The sequence below is a fragment of the Doryrhamphus excisus genome, linkage group LG11, assembly GCF_037039965.1.
Source record: "Doryrhamphus excisus strain RoL-2023G ecotype Guam linkage group LG11, RoL_Dexc_Guam_v1.1, whole genome shotgun sequence".
NCBI classification, from domain to species: Eukaryota; Metazoa; Chordata; class Actinopteri; order Syngnathiformes; family Syngnathidae; genus Doryrhamphus; species Doryrhamphus excisus.
Window position 1 is genome coordinate 9,108,451 of NC_136367.1, and position 12,115 is coordinate 9,120,565.

Sequence of the window (12,115 nt, forward strand, 5' to 3'; positions counted from 1 at the left end):
TCATATCATATCAGTATTTGTAGTTTTTATTACAGGAAAAAATGTTTGCTCAGTGTTTTTCCGTAGTGTTTAATGGTGTTTGATGTAAAATTAACAACAATTTTCTGCAAATATTACATTAATAAAACGTGAAATAACAAAATACCCACATTGACTTGACAAAAAAAATTAGCTAGTTTGACAAGATTCAAGTGTATTCTTTTTGTAAATTGTAACAGTTTTAAAGTGTAAAATGTACAGTTTAGCCTGTAAGACTGTTTACATTTAGACTGTAATTTTCACAGGATTATTCTAACAACCACAGCTGCCAGTTTTTTTTCGTAAAAATTACGGAATTTTTTTTTCAGTGTACATTATGTAGAAAACTAATGAGCCGTACCGAACGTTTTTGTCGCCGCGAGTCCGCCATCTTGCGCTCCTTAGCGCTACTGCGCTACTGAAACTCTTTGGGTGGGACGGGGGAGGGGGGTCTTTCATTTGAAATGCATCATTTTTGTGTCTCCAATATAAAAAAGGAGATGTTTGAAATTTGTCGAGGGAAGTGATGGGATAATAACACGAATGAGTATCATCAGCCCTCCAGCACTTAATTCAGAACCAATTTGGCAGAATATAGGCAAACTCGATTTCAAGGGGCTACCTATATATGCCTATATGTTACAGGTCCCAAGCGTGGGCACTGTAAGGCAGATAATTTACCTGAATGGAAATGCAGGCAGAACAGCAAAATGAGGACGATTCGTAGCGTTCCCTTGCAGATTGCGTCTCTTTAGTTAACACAAACAAACTCAGATACAAAATACACATCTTTCAAGTCACTCCAGTTATTTACATTTCCGTTCTCAATGACTTATCACTTTAACATCACTTGTACATTTCACATTTCCACTTAATCTAATTTCCTTGCGACTAATCACACGTATTTTGGCAAACATCACCATTAATTGCATTTGTTTGTTCGAACAACCCTTCTAAAGCATTCTACAACATGCTTACGTTGCAACATATGTCATCGTAATTTATCCCACATATTACTGGAACAATTCTCAAGAATATGATGATGTATCCTGGTCCTGTAACACACTTATATACAAAATTACACCATTTAAAATGTTCTTAACAAATATTTTCGCCATCATCCACTTTAATGACCATTGCAATACCCCGCAGTTCCACTGGGTGGCGATGTAACCAAGAGTTCAAGTAGCCGGAGAAGCGGTCGTCTTCGATGTTTTTACAACAAACTTTCTCTATAACGTTCACTTGTCTTGCCGAATCTAATCAGCGGTTCATTTCACAATATACACCCTAACTTGAACACAACTACCTGTATGGACTTATCTTGTTCGTGGACAATTTACCGACCTGAATGAAAATGCAGGCAGAACAGAACAGCAAAGTGAGGACGATGCGAATCGTTCCCTTGCAGATTGCGTCTGACGCAACACAGGAAGTGTTTCCGTATAGCGGTCCGGCTGCAACTGGAGAGATTCAAAGATTCCGCTTCACACTGTACCACACTGAAAATCCGCCTCCACCAATGTTAGTAATAAGGATCGACCGATACATCGGCCGGTGTTGTGCCGAGTTTTGCATGCCTGCCAGAATTTGCATCCACCTCGCGGGAGCGCGCACGCTCATTTAAAACCGAAAATATGTGACGCTGTGCTGTTTTTACGCCACAGGACTCCAGGTTAACAAAGCCATTATACTTTTTGTCTGCTTTATCAGTTACTATGAGACACCTAAAGCACACAATATATGTATATGAAAAGTTTGGATTTAGTGGCTTGGTATTTGTTACGTATGTCATGCATTTGACGCATGCGTATCTAGGACTACGGTGAGGAGCGGGTTAGACATTCGCAATGTAATTGTGGCGCTTTGTAACACATTAGTTCTGCCATTTATTTATTTCTGCATAACAAATATGAAATGTGGAAGTATTTACCTATTCATTTTGTGGCCAGGAGCTGACACAATTTCTACCGCATCCCAATGCAACCAAACCACAAGGAAGAGTTGTGAATGAGGCGAATATATTGGGTATCAAAAGAAGTTTGTGCGCCCCTACCATCCTCAAACCAATGGTCTGGTGGAGTGCATGAACGCAACCATCCAGAGATAAGTAATGTCACCTTGTCATCCAAGTTGTCCCTCCAAAATTATATTGTTGAATAGATTTGCAATCTATTTTTTTTCTCTTTTGGGGCTCTTGGTAAACTGGTAGGGTCAAAAAACAGATGACAACCAAATTCTCCCCCTACTTTTGGCCGTGAAGCCCCAACAGAAATTCCAGAGGACTTTCTGGTTAGTGAATTACAGTATTAAGTTTAATTACACTGTGAATAATTAATCTTATTATTATGAAATTAAAGAAGTAATATATTTCCATATTTTCAAGTGTAGCATGAGCTAATGTCTATTTTACAGATGGACAGCGGTGTGGAGGATTGGAGCGGAGATGCCGTGACAGGAGACAGTTTGCGAGGGCATTAGGTGGCTTGATGAGACAAGGGACATAGTCCACAAAAACGTGTCCCAATCTCAGCAGAGAACGTGCAAGAGATTAGTTTGAAACGGAAGCAAGTCAGCTTTGCAGCAGGTGACACAAGTCAGCTTTGCAGCGGTGGGAAGCTGGAGTCCAATTTTCTTGGGCCCTTCACCATCACGGCAATCCACGGGAAAAGCCCTGATCTCCTTGGAGACAAATGGAGTGGATTACAAAAAAATCAGCATTGACCACCTAAAACATTTCAGGCAGGAGAATCCACAGATTCCCCACAAAATTGGAGCATCCCCTGCCACTGCTGTCACTGTGCCAGGTGTGTCTGTCCCCACTGCCACAAGACCAAAACAAGACCTTCAGAGATTGTCGCAGTAGCTTCAGCCCTCGCCACCACAGCCACTGTCCAAGCTGCCACACATGCAGCCATTGTCCTGGCTACTCCTGTCCCTTCCACCACTGTCCTTGCCACGACACCTAGTAGTAGTAGTAGTAGTAGTAGTAGTAGTAGTAGTAGTAAAGCCCTTTATTCTTGTCACTTACACAGGAGTACAAGCGAAATTGTGCAATCATCCGTCCATACATATACAACGTACTATGCAGTGAGACAAGGGGTGACAGGACGGGATGATTGGGCGATGAAGGGGGAGGGATAAGGGGGGGACAATAGGTCGAGAATAGGTAGATGTCTTCGATGTCCTCCACGGAAAGAATCGCCAGGCACATGACCTTCCACTTTCCCCAACTGTCCATCATGTACCCAGCGGTGTACGTTCCGTCAGGGCAGGCAGGTTCCCCCGTACCTGAGGTTCTCGTCGAGAAGATCGTGTCAATTGCGTGGGGAGAGACCTGTTCAATTCCATGATTTAGGTTTTTGGAGAGCAGTGCAGTGAGAGGCTCTTGAGAAAGTACAAGACGAGACTAGACAAGACAAAGAAGCAAAGCAGGGAAGATAAGGGATAGGGAGGAGAGGGGAAAGATGCGACCGCCTTCGTTGAGAGCCAGAGAAGAAAATCTGCAGCCACTGTGCTGACTGCTTCTGTCCCTGCACACAGGACGAACTGCCCCAGTCCTCCCAGTCACTGTCCCAGGTGCAGCAGGACCTGAATATAAATACTCTGCAGTAGAAGGACATGTCCCATCCACAAATAGTGGCACTCTGGTGCTTGGCTTGTCCTTGCATCAAAGGTGTGATCTGAGTAGTTCTGAATAGGCCACATTCCACTTCAGTGGCTGGTGAGGTGATCACCATGGCAGCATGTCTGCAAACGTCTTCAGAACTCTTCAGTGGTCTTAGAAAGTGGGCTAAGCATCCGAGTCACAATGCATGTCTGGAAGTGATTGTTTGCTGTCAGAGCACAGTTCATGTGATGGATCTTCTTCAGGTCTTGGTGAAGATAAAACTGGACATAATGGCATGGCTGATGAGATGAGGACTCATCATGCATGTTGTTGAACCTGGATGTTGTCAGGTTGTTGGCAGAGCAAGGGTGGAGGTGTGCAGTCAAGATCATGGTCCACTCTGAGACTCTGAGACCTTATGGCATCCCATAAGGTTTACCAAACAACGTTTCATATGGACTTAAACCATTTGTTACCGTTATGTTTATGTGTAATTGAACACAATCTAAACCTTGTGCCCTTGGACGCCTTGTTTCTTCCATGCATTTTTTGTTCTACCAGTCCTCCACTTTGGGGATGGTACGCACTGTGGTTTTTCAAGTCCATGTGGAACATTGTTCCTATTTTCTTTACAAGTTGATTTACAAAGTGACTGCTGCAGTCTAATTCTGTTTCATTGAAAATAAATTCCATGCAGATTAGATGAGTACCAAGTTAAACTGTGTTCAGTACCAGTTAACCTCCAGCAAAGTTAGTAGAAGGTCAGGACACAGCATCCTGTGCTGCGTCTCGTGTTATCTTTGCAGAGATCATTGTGGGAGAACCAAAAGGCCAGGATGATCTCAGGCATTTACGATCATTTACTCATTGGAAAACTAAATTCAGGAGGCAATAAAGATAATGGGGTGAAGGGGGTATCTGGTCCAGGAACAGGATCCTGGTCCATCTCATACACATACCCCCAACTCCATCCCATCTGAAGCCAACCTACAAAAGCTCTGGGATGGAAGAATCACGGCTGACTTTCCTTCAATTGTATTTAACTCAATAAGTTAATGTGTATTACTTGAAATTAATATTGTGGTTTTGGAAATTGGCCACGCCTCGGTCGCAAGTTGCCCTGGACGTTGTGTTTTGCACACGTTAAAAACGCTCTACAAAATTTTTTTGAATAAGATTTTTCAAATACAAGTTAAAGTGATAGTGATAGTTAACAGTGTGACACATCCCTCCTGTTGAGACATGTGTAACACCATGACTCAAAATAGCAGGCCACTTTTACATTTTTTTTGGCAAGATTGGTTTATTATCTGTCGACATATAAACATTTTTATCCAGGGTTGCTTTATTCCTAAGCCAGGGGTCCATTTCCTATTTTAGACTCTGTTGTTGCATGTCTGCCAGTATCTCAAAGTCTCAATGTAATTTTTTGTCTTAAGATAGTTCAGATCCTTTAGTGCTGCTTGTTTTACCATTTTATCAGTGAATGCATTCCCTAAGGATATGGGATGAGTATTATATATATGTGCTGTGCATTTACATACAGCAATTTGTTTTGGTAATTGCACTGCTTCTGGTAATGCTGTTAACAAACCTGCACTGTAAAAAACATAATAAGTTGACTTCACTCAAAAAAAGTATGCAAACTCGTTGCCTCAAAAATTTTAATAAATTTGACTTAAAGTAAAGACAATATAGTTATTTTGAGTGTGCAATACTTAACTTACATATTTTGTTACGTTCATGCAACTTAACAAAATTAAGTTATCATTTTTGTGATTATTATTTTTGTGTGTCTTATTTTTTTTGTGTTGTCTGCACTGATTGGAACTAATTTAACACTACTTAAATCAATCACTGGCCACAACTTAATTCTCAGTTCTACTCACTCATTATTTTTTATGTTCACCTAATGAAAAAAACTAATTTCCTTGAAGTAAGAGAAACAAAACAAAATGTATCTATAAATGCATTAAGTGAAGTGTAATTACCCCTCAAAATAATGCATTGAAAACAATCTTTTGTTTGATCCAGTAGCATTAAAACATTTATTTTCAAATGCCACAAAAGTAATACAACAAAAGTTGAATATTGGACAGATATGGGCTGAACAATAAATGTGTATAATATTGCCATTTTATTAGGATTATTTCAACACTGTCCAATTTAAATTTTACTTTTGCTTGCTTTGCATGCATTTTAAATCTCAATTATTTTATTATGATCTTACAACTATCAATAGAAAACAGATTCTCCATCCTGTCATATGTACAATTTATTTTTTAACTACTTTTAAATTGTCTGTGGTTTGTGTAATGTTAGTTCCACTTACCATAGCAATATGAATTTCACCTATTGTTCAGCCTCAAGAGTACAGTATCATGTCCCCAAATATTAATCATGTGTATATTGTCTGTATGTGTATTGTATGTAACCATTACCTTAAACAACAGCGGAACATAACATTTGCATTACATTGGATTAGTCAGACAAAGTAAAACCCCTTTTATGCATTTTTCCTTAACAGAAGGACCTATACACAATCTGCTGTCATGGTAACTGTTCACCACATGACTGAAAATATGTAAGTGCATTTCTGATGAAACTGACGACAACAAACATTTTTTTTCTCAAGTTTAGCATCAGTCCTGGGTTAAAACAACACTTTCCTAGAAAAGAATTTGGATCACATATCAGAAAAACTTGATTAAAACCTTTCAGAGTATACATGAAAAACCGATTCCTCGATGCATATCCGGCCACTTTTTCTTACCTCCTTTGTCTTACTTTTCAAAACACTATCACAAAACTCTGACTTTTCTCTCGAGTAAAAATTCAAGTATTTAACTTTCCCTCATAACAATAGAGAGGATATTTTCACAAAGTATAAAACTTTGCACTTATAACAGTAGAGTTTAACATTTCACAAAAGCTTCAGACTCTTCTCTCACAACAGTAACATTTCAAAAAGTATTCAACGCTTTTATCACAAAAATAATGTTTCAACAAAGTGCTATGTGTTAGTGTATGACTCTTCCCTGGTCTAAGCAAGTAGAGTAAGCAGTTTTGGAGGTAAGCTTTTCTTTCCCAGCCCAAGCATCACAGTCTGAATGAATTTGAGTGTATTTGCCATGCATTTTGGGTAATCCAAGTGTAAAGCATATGTCAGCCCAAATAACAGGCAAACTGCTTGAGGAAAATCTTTAACGTACGATGGCTGTGGAGATCGGCTGAAGGTGCTTTGAGCTTGGATCCTCTTGAAGACCGTCTTCACTGAGAACAGTGAGCACACCAACTGTAACAGATGCTAGGACCTCATCTCTTGTTGAATCCTAAAAAAGAAACAGAACATATATCAGCAAATTATGCTTGTATCCCGATGGATTTATTTATAAATTTGTATATATTTATCTCATTAGAATATTTTGGGGTGTTTTATTATTTCCTGGAGAATAGAGCTCTGCATATAGTACATGCACACTGCACTGTAGCCAATAAAATATACGTGACACCAAAAAAAAAAGCTATCGGCAAATGACAATACATAGCATACCAGTCAGTACATTTTTGACCAGTGACACTCATTGTTCACTACTGATTCCTGCTCATGCAATTTTAAATGAATTGATGACTATACCATCAATTTTAATTAGTGTTTACATATCTAATCAGACAAATGGAGAACTTGAGCCCAAAACATCTGTCACTGTACAGAAACCTACATACTTTCTTGGTTATTGTGCAGACATAGTTACATTGCTCTACTCTGAGTAAAGAATATGATTTGTCAATTATTAATGTACTTTGTACATTATAGTAATGTACTTTTTTGTGTAGAAGTACTTACCAAGCATGTCTTGTAGAATTCACTGGAGTCATCACCGACTATAATGGGAATGCCTTTGAGGACAATGGAGCACAGTGAAGTCACATCTGATGTCTAATGATAGAGGTACAAAAGATCAGCGAGGAGACAAATTTACAAAGCACAAGCTAAGCCAGACAAGGAACGAAATAAGTTAGTCTGTATTAAGGTTCCAATTTTGAAGTAGTGTTATAAATATACATGTAATTAACAATACCATAACGATATGAAATTACTTACCACCAAGTTGAATTGCTGCATTAACTCGGTCAGTTTCTGTCCAACGGTTCCCTTTTTGGACCTGAAGAGTTTGATGAAACGTGGCGTGTGCTGGTCAAGAGCCTCAAAGAATTCTCCCTCAAGATACTTACTGGCAATTCTATTAAACTCAGCAAACACCTGAAAAATAAAAGGAGGGTTGTCTGCTTACAACATAGAAAGTTGAGGTATGCTTCCAGCTTGCTAAAGGTGTAACACCATATAACAAATGAGAATAGTCCATGCCACTTTCTCAACAACAGAAAATACTGATTTGTATTATCTTGTGTAAAACAAACAAAACAACAGTTTATGTTCCTGCAAGTGATATTTCTGGCCTCACGGCTTTGATTATGGCCTACCTGTCCTTCAGTGAACAATGCTGGCCATCTTTCAACCGTGTTCTTCACCTCAGGCTCATTTTTAACAATAACCCTTCTTCTCTGAGCAAGTGGAGTGCTTTTTTTTGGACGTGGCACACATGTGCCACATATGGAGACAAATTTTACCACAAAGCCTATAGGTTGCTTGAAATGCATTATTACAGCGAGTGAAACACTTTATTTCATTTTCGCTCTAACTCCACAGCAGTGCTTCTCAGCCACGTGAAACTGTTGCAGACTTGGAATGAGCATCCTGGCACCTTCCGCTGCCTCACAATGACCCGCCGTATCATCCTTTGCTCACAATGTGTTTGAGAGTGCATTTTCGAACAATGGTTGTGTGTGCCAAGAAATAAAGCACATCACACTAAATGTGTTCCATAAGTGCCAAAACCCTAACCCTTAACCTAACCCTAACCCTAAACCTAACCCTAACCCTAACCCTAACCCTAACCCTAACCCTAAACGTCCAAAAAAGCACTCCACTCGCTCAGAGAAGAAGGGTTAGGTTTAGGTTTAGGGTTAGGGTTAGGGTTAGGGTTAGGGTTAGGATTAGAGTTAGGGTTAGGGTTAGGGTTAGGGTTAGGGTTAGGGTTAGGTTAAGGGTTAGGGTTAGGGTTTTGGCACTTATGGAACACATTTACACAATTGTGCCTGACGCAGCTTCGCATCCCGTTCTATCTGCAAAAATTTCACGTGGCTGAAAAGCACTGCTGTGGAGTTAGAGCGAAAATGAGAAAAAGTGTTTCACTCGCTGTGATAATGTATTTCAAGCAACCTATAGGCTTTGTGGTAAAAAAAAATTCCATATATGGCACATGTGTGCCACGTCCAAAAAAGCACTCCACTCGCTCAGAGAAGAAGGGTTAGGGTTAGGGTTGGGGTTAGGGTTGGGGTTAGGTTTAGGTTTAGGGTTAGGGTTAGGGTTAGGGTTAGGGTTAGGGTTTGGGTTAGGTTAAGGGTTAGGGTTTTGGCACTTATGGAACACATTTAGTGTGATGTGCTTTTTTGCTTGGCACACACAACCATTGTTCGAAAATGCACTTTATTTACTCTCAAACACATCGTGAGCAAAGGATGATACGGCGGGTCATTTTGAGGCAGCGGAAGGTGCCAGGATGCTCATTCCAATTGCGCCTAACGCAGCTTCGCATCCCGTACTATCTGCAACAGATTCACGTGGCTGAGAAGCACTGCTGTGGAGTTAGAGCGAAAATGAGAAAAAGTGTTTCACTCGCTGTGATAATGCATTTCAAGCAACCTATAGGCTTTGTGGTAAAAATTTTCTCCATATATGGCACATGTGTGCCACATCTAAAAAAGCACTCCACTCGCTCAGAGAAGAAGGGTTAGGGTTAGGGTTAGGGTTGGGGTTAGGGTTAGGTTTAGGGTTAGGGTTAGAGTTTTGGCACTTATGGAACACATTTAGTGTGATGTGCTGTATTGCTTGGCACACACAACCATTGTTCGAAAATGCACTTTATTCACTCTCAAACACATTGTGAGCAAAGGATGATACGGCGGGTCATTGTGAGGCAGCGGAAGGTGCCAGGAGGCTCATTCCAAGTGTGCCTGACGCAGCTTCGCATCCCGTTCTATCTGTAACAGTCTCACGTGGCTGAGAAGCACTGCTGTGGAGTTAGAGCGAAAATGAGAAAAAGTGTTTCACTCACTGTGGTAATGCATTTCAAGCAACCTATAGGCTTTGTGTTAAAAATTTTCTCCATATATGGCACGTGTGCCACATCCAAAAAAGCACTCCACTCGCTCATAGAAGGCCTCCAAAGAGCGTTTTGGCACTTATGGAACACATTTAGTGTGATGTGCTGTATTGCTTGGCACACACAACCATTGTTCGAAAATGCACTTTATTTACTCTCAAACACATTGTGAGCAAAGGATGATACGGCGGGTCATTGTGATGAAGCGGACGGTGCCAGGAGGCTCGTTCCAATAGTATGGCCGTAAGCTGCCAGGTCAACTGAAAAGATCCTATTTGAAGGCGACGCAGGGCACACTAGACTCCAGCAAAAAGTGTCAAACAGCGCCCTCTGCTGTCAGGCAAGAGCAGAAACCATAAAAAAGCTTACAGCACCTGGTATTCCCAGGCGGTCTCCCATCCAAGTACTAACCAGGCCCGCCCCTGCGTAGCTTCCGAGATCAGACGAGATCGGGCGTTTTCAGGGTAGTATGGCCGTAAGCTGCCAGGTCAACTGAAAAGATCCTATTTGAAGGCGACGCAGGCAAAACTAGACTCCAGCAAAAAGTGTCAAACAGCGCCCTCTGCTGTCAGGCAAGAGCAGAAACCATAAAAAGCTTAAAGCACCTGGTATTCCCAGGTGGTCTCTCATTCAAGTACTAACCAGGCCCGCCCCTGCTTAACTTCCGAGATCAGGCGTTTTCAGGGTATTATGGCCGTAAGCTGCCAGGTCAACTGAAAAGATCCTATTTGAAGGCGACGCAGGCCAAACTAGACTCCAGCAAAAAGTGTCAAACAGCGCCCTCTGCTGTCAGGCAAGAGCAGAAATTTTCTCAGTTTGCCAATTTCAGACTGCGTGACAAAGAATCAAGTCAAACTCCATCGACAGGGAAGCGGAGGTCCTTCAGACAAGACAGTATTGCCATTCTTTCCTGGCAGACATAACATAAGCAAACGTTTGTTGGGAAGTGAATGCATTTCACCAAGCAGCGTAATCTGCACTGACGAAGGCGCATGAGCGCGCCAGCCTGTTTTCCTCTCCTCCTGCATTTCATTGCGTGTGCAAGGGTGAGCGCACCTTTGACCAGTATGTCCAAAATGTCCTCTCACTGCAAAAACTACATTTCAAGAAAGTAAAAAAGTTCCATTTTAAGCAACCGTTTCTTATTTTTTCCCTAAAAAGTAAATATATCTTGTCTAGCAATTTTCACATGAGAAAATCAATCTTATATTAAGAATGTATAGCTAGCCAATTCTTATGAAGATATTTTTTGCCAGAAATTAGACCTTTTTTCTGATAACAAGCTAAAAACCTTTTGATTATTCTTCAACAACAGATTAAGAATATTTATCTTAAATTGAGACTAAAACTGGTTTCTAAACTTTCTAAATTTAAGAATGGACTCACACAGAACTTACATCAATTTATAAACTTTATTTTCAGGGAAAATAATGAGACAATAATATACAATGTACCATCAGTAAGAAAACTTACCCTTGTAACATACGTTTGTAAATATTTTAGATAAGCAAACTATAATACATCAGACGAGACCTTATGTAACCCAATCACATCTCTAAGATTATATTTAATGGGTACATACGTCACATCTTTGTGCGTAAAAGTGTAATATGGAGTATAATCAACAAGGTTTTCAGAAGATAGAAGTTCATTTGCTTGTGCCATAATTGGAATTTCTATTTTGTATGCCATGTAATCCCTATCATGACACAGAGTGGTGTATGGTTGGAGCTCAAAACAGTAAAGTGAAGAATTTATAACATATATATTTTTCACCAGTCCAAACTCAGGCAAATTAGCAGAAACTGCATTTAAAACTAATGTTTTTCCCGCAATATATTTATTTCCATTTAGAGTTAACCATTTAACAGACACAGCATGGTTGACATTGTCATTTCCCAAGAATACTCTCACTTTTTCTTTGAGGTAAGACATATTTTTTACTTCAGATGTGGGTCCTAGTATACTACCAGTTGAAAAAATTGGGTGTTCAGAGCTACTTAAATTCTGGCAACATTCATACATTTGATTGTGCCTTATTAAAGACCTGCACACGTTTTTAAAATTGACTTTGGAGATCCATCGTTTGAAAAAACAATGTTTTGATTCAAACCTCATGCACATATGACGTACCATTGGTTCCAGGTTTTTAATCTGAGATGGGATATGGATTAAATAATGCTGTTTTGGGGTGATGTTGTTTTCGGGGAAAATGTGCCTCATATGCCTTAAGTGTTGTTCTATAAGTATTTTTAATTGG

The 12,115-nt window shown here is 40.1% G+C and overlaps 1 long non-coding RNA gene, 1 other non-coding gene and 1 pseudogene across 2 annotated transcripts; all 3 read right to left on the reverse strand.

The window, feature by feature from the left end:
- Positions 1-6,843: 6,843 nt before the first annotated feature.
- Positions 6,844-7,840, reverse strand: LOC144901293 (uncharacterized). Its single transcript, XR_013629464.1, has 3 exons — positions 7,734-7,840; positions 7,476-7,568; positions 6,844-6,960 (listed from the first exon to the last, which is right to left on the reverse strand). It is a non-coding gene; the product is annotated as an uncharacterized LOC144901293 (long non-coding RNA).
- A 2,377-nt stretch (positions 7,841-10,217) lies between these two features.
- LOC144901314 (5S ribosomal RNA) lies at positions 10,218-10,336 on the reverse strand. The gene has a single exon (XR_013629513.1). It is a non-coding gene; the product is annotated as a 5S ribosomal RNA (ribosomal RNA).
- A 112-nt stretch (positions 10,337-10,448) lies between these two features.
- Positions 10,449-10,557, reverse strand: LOC144901309 (5S ribosomal RNA; annotated as a pseudogene).
- Between the last annotated feature and the right edge of the window lie 1,558 nt (positions 10,558-12,115).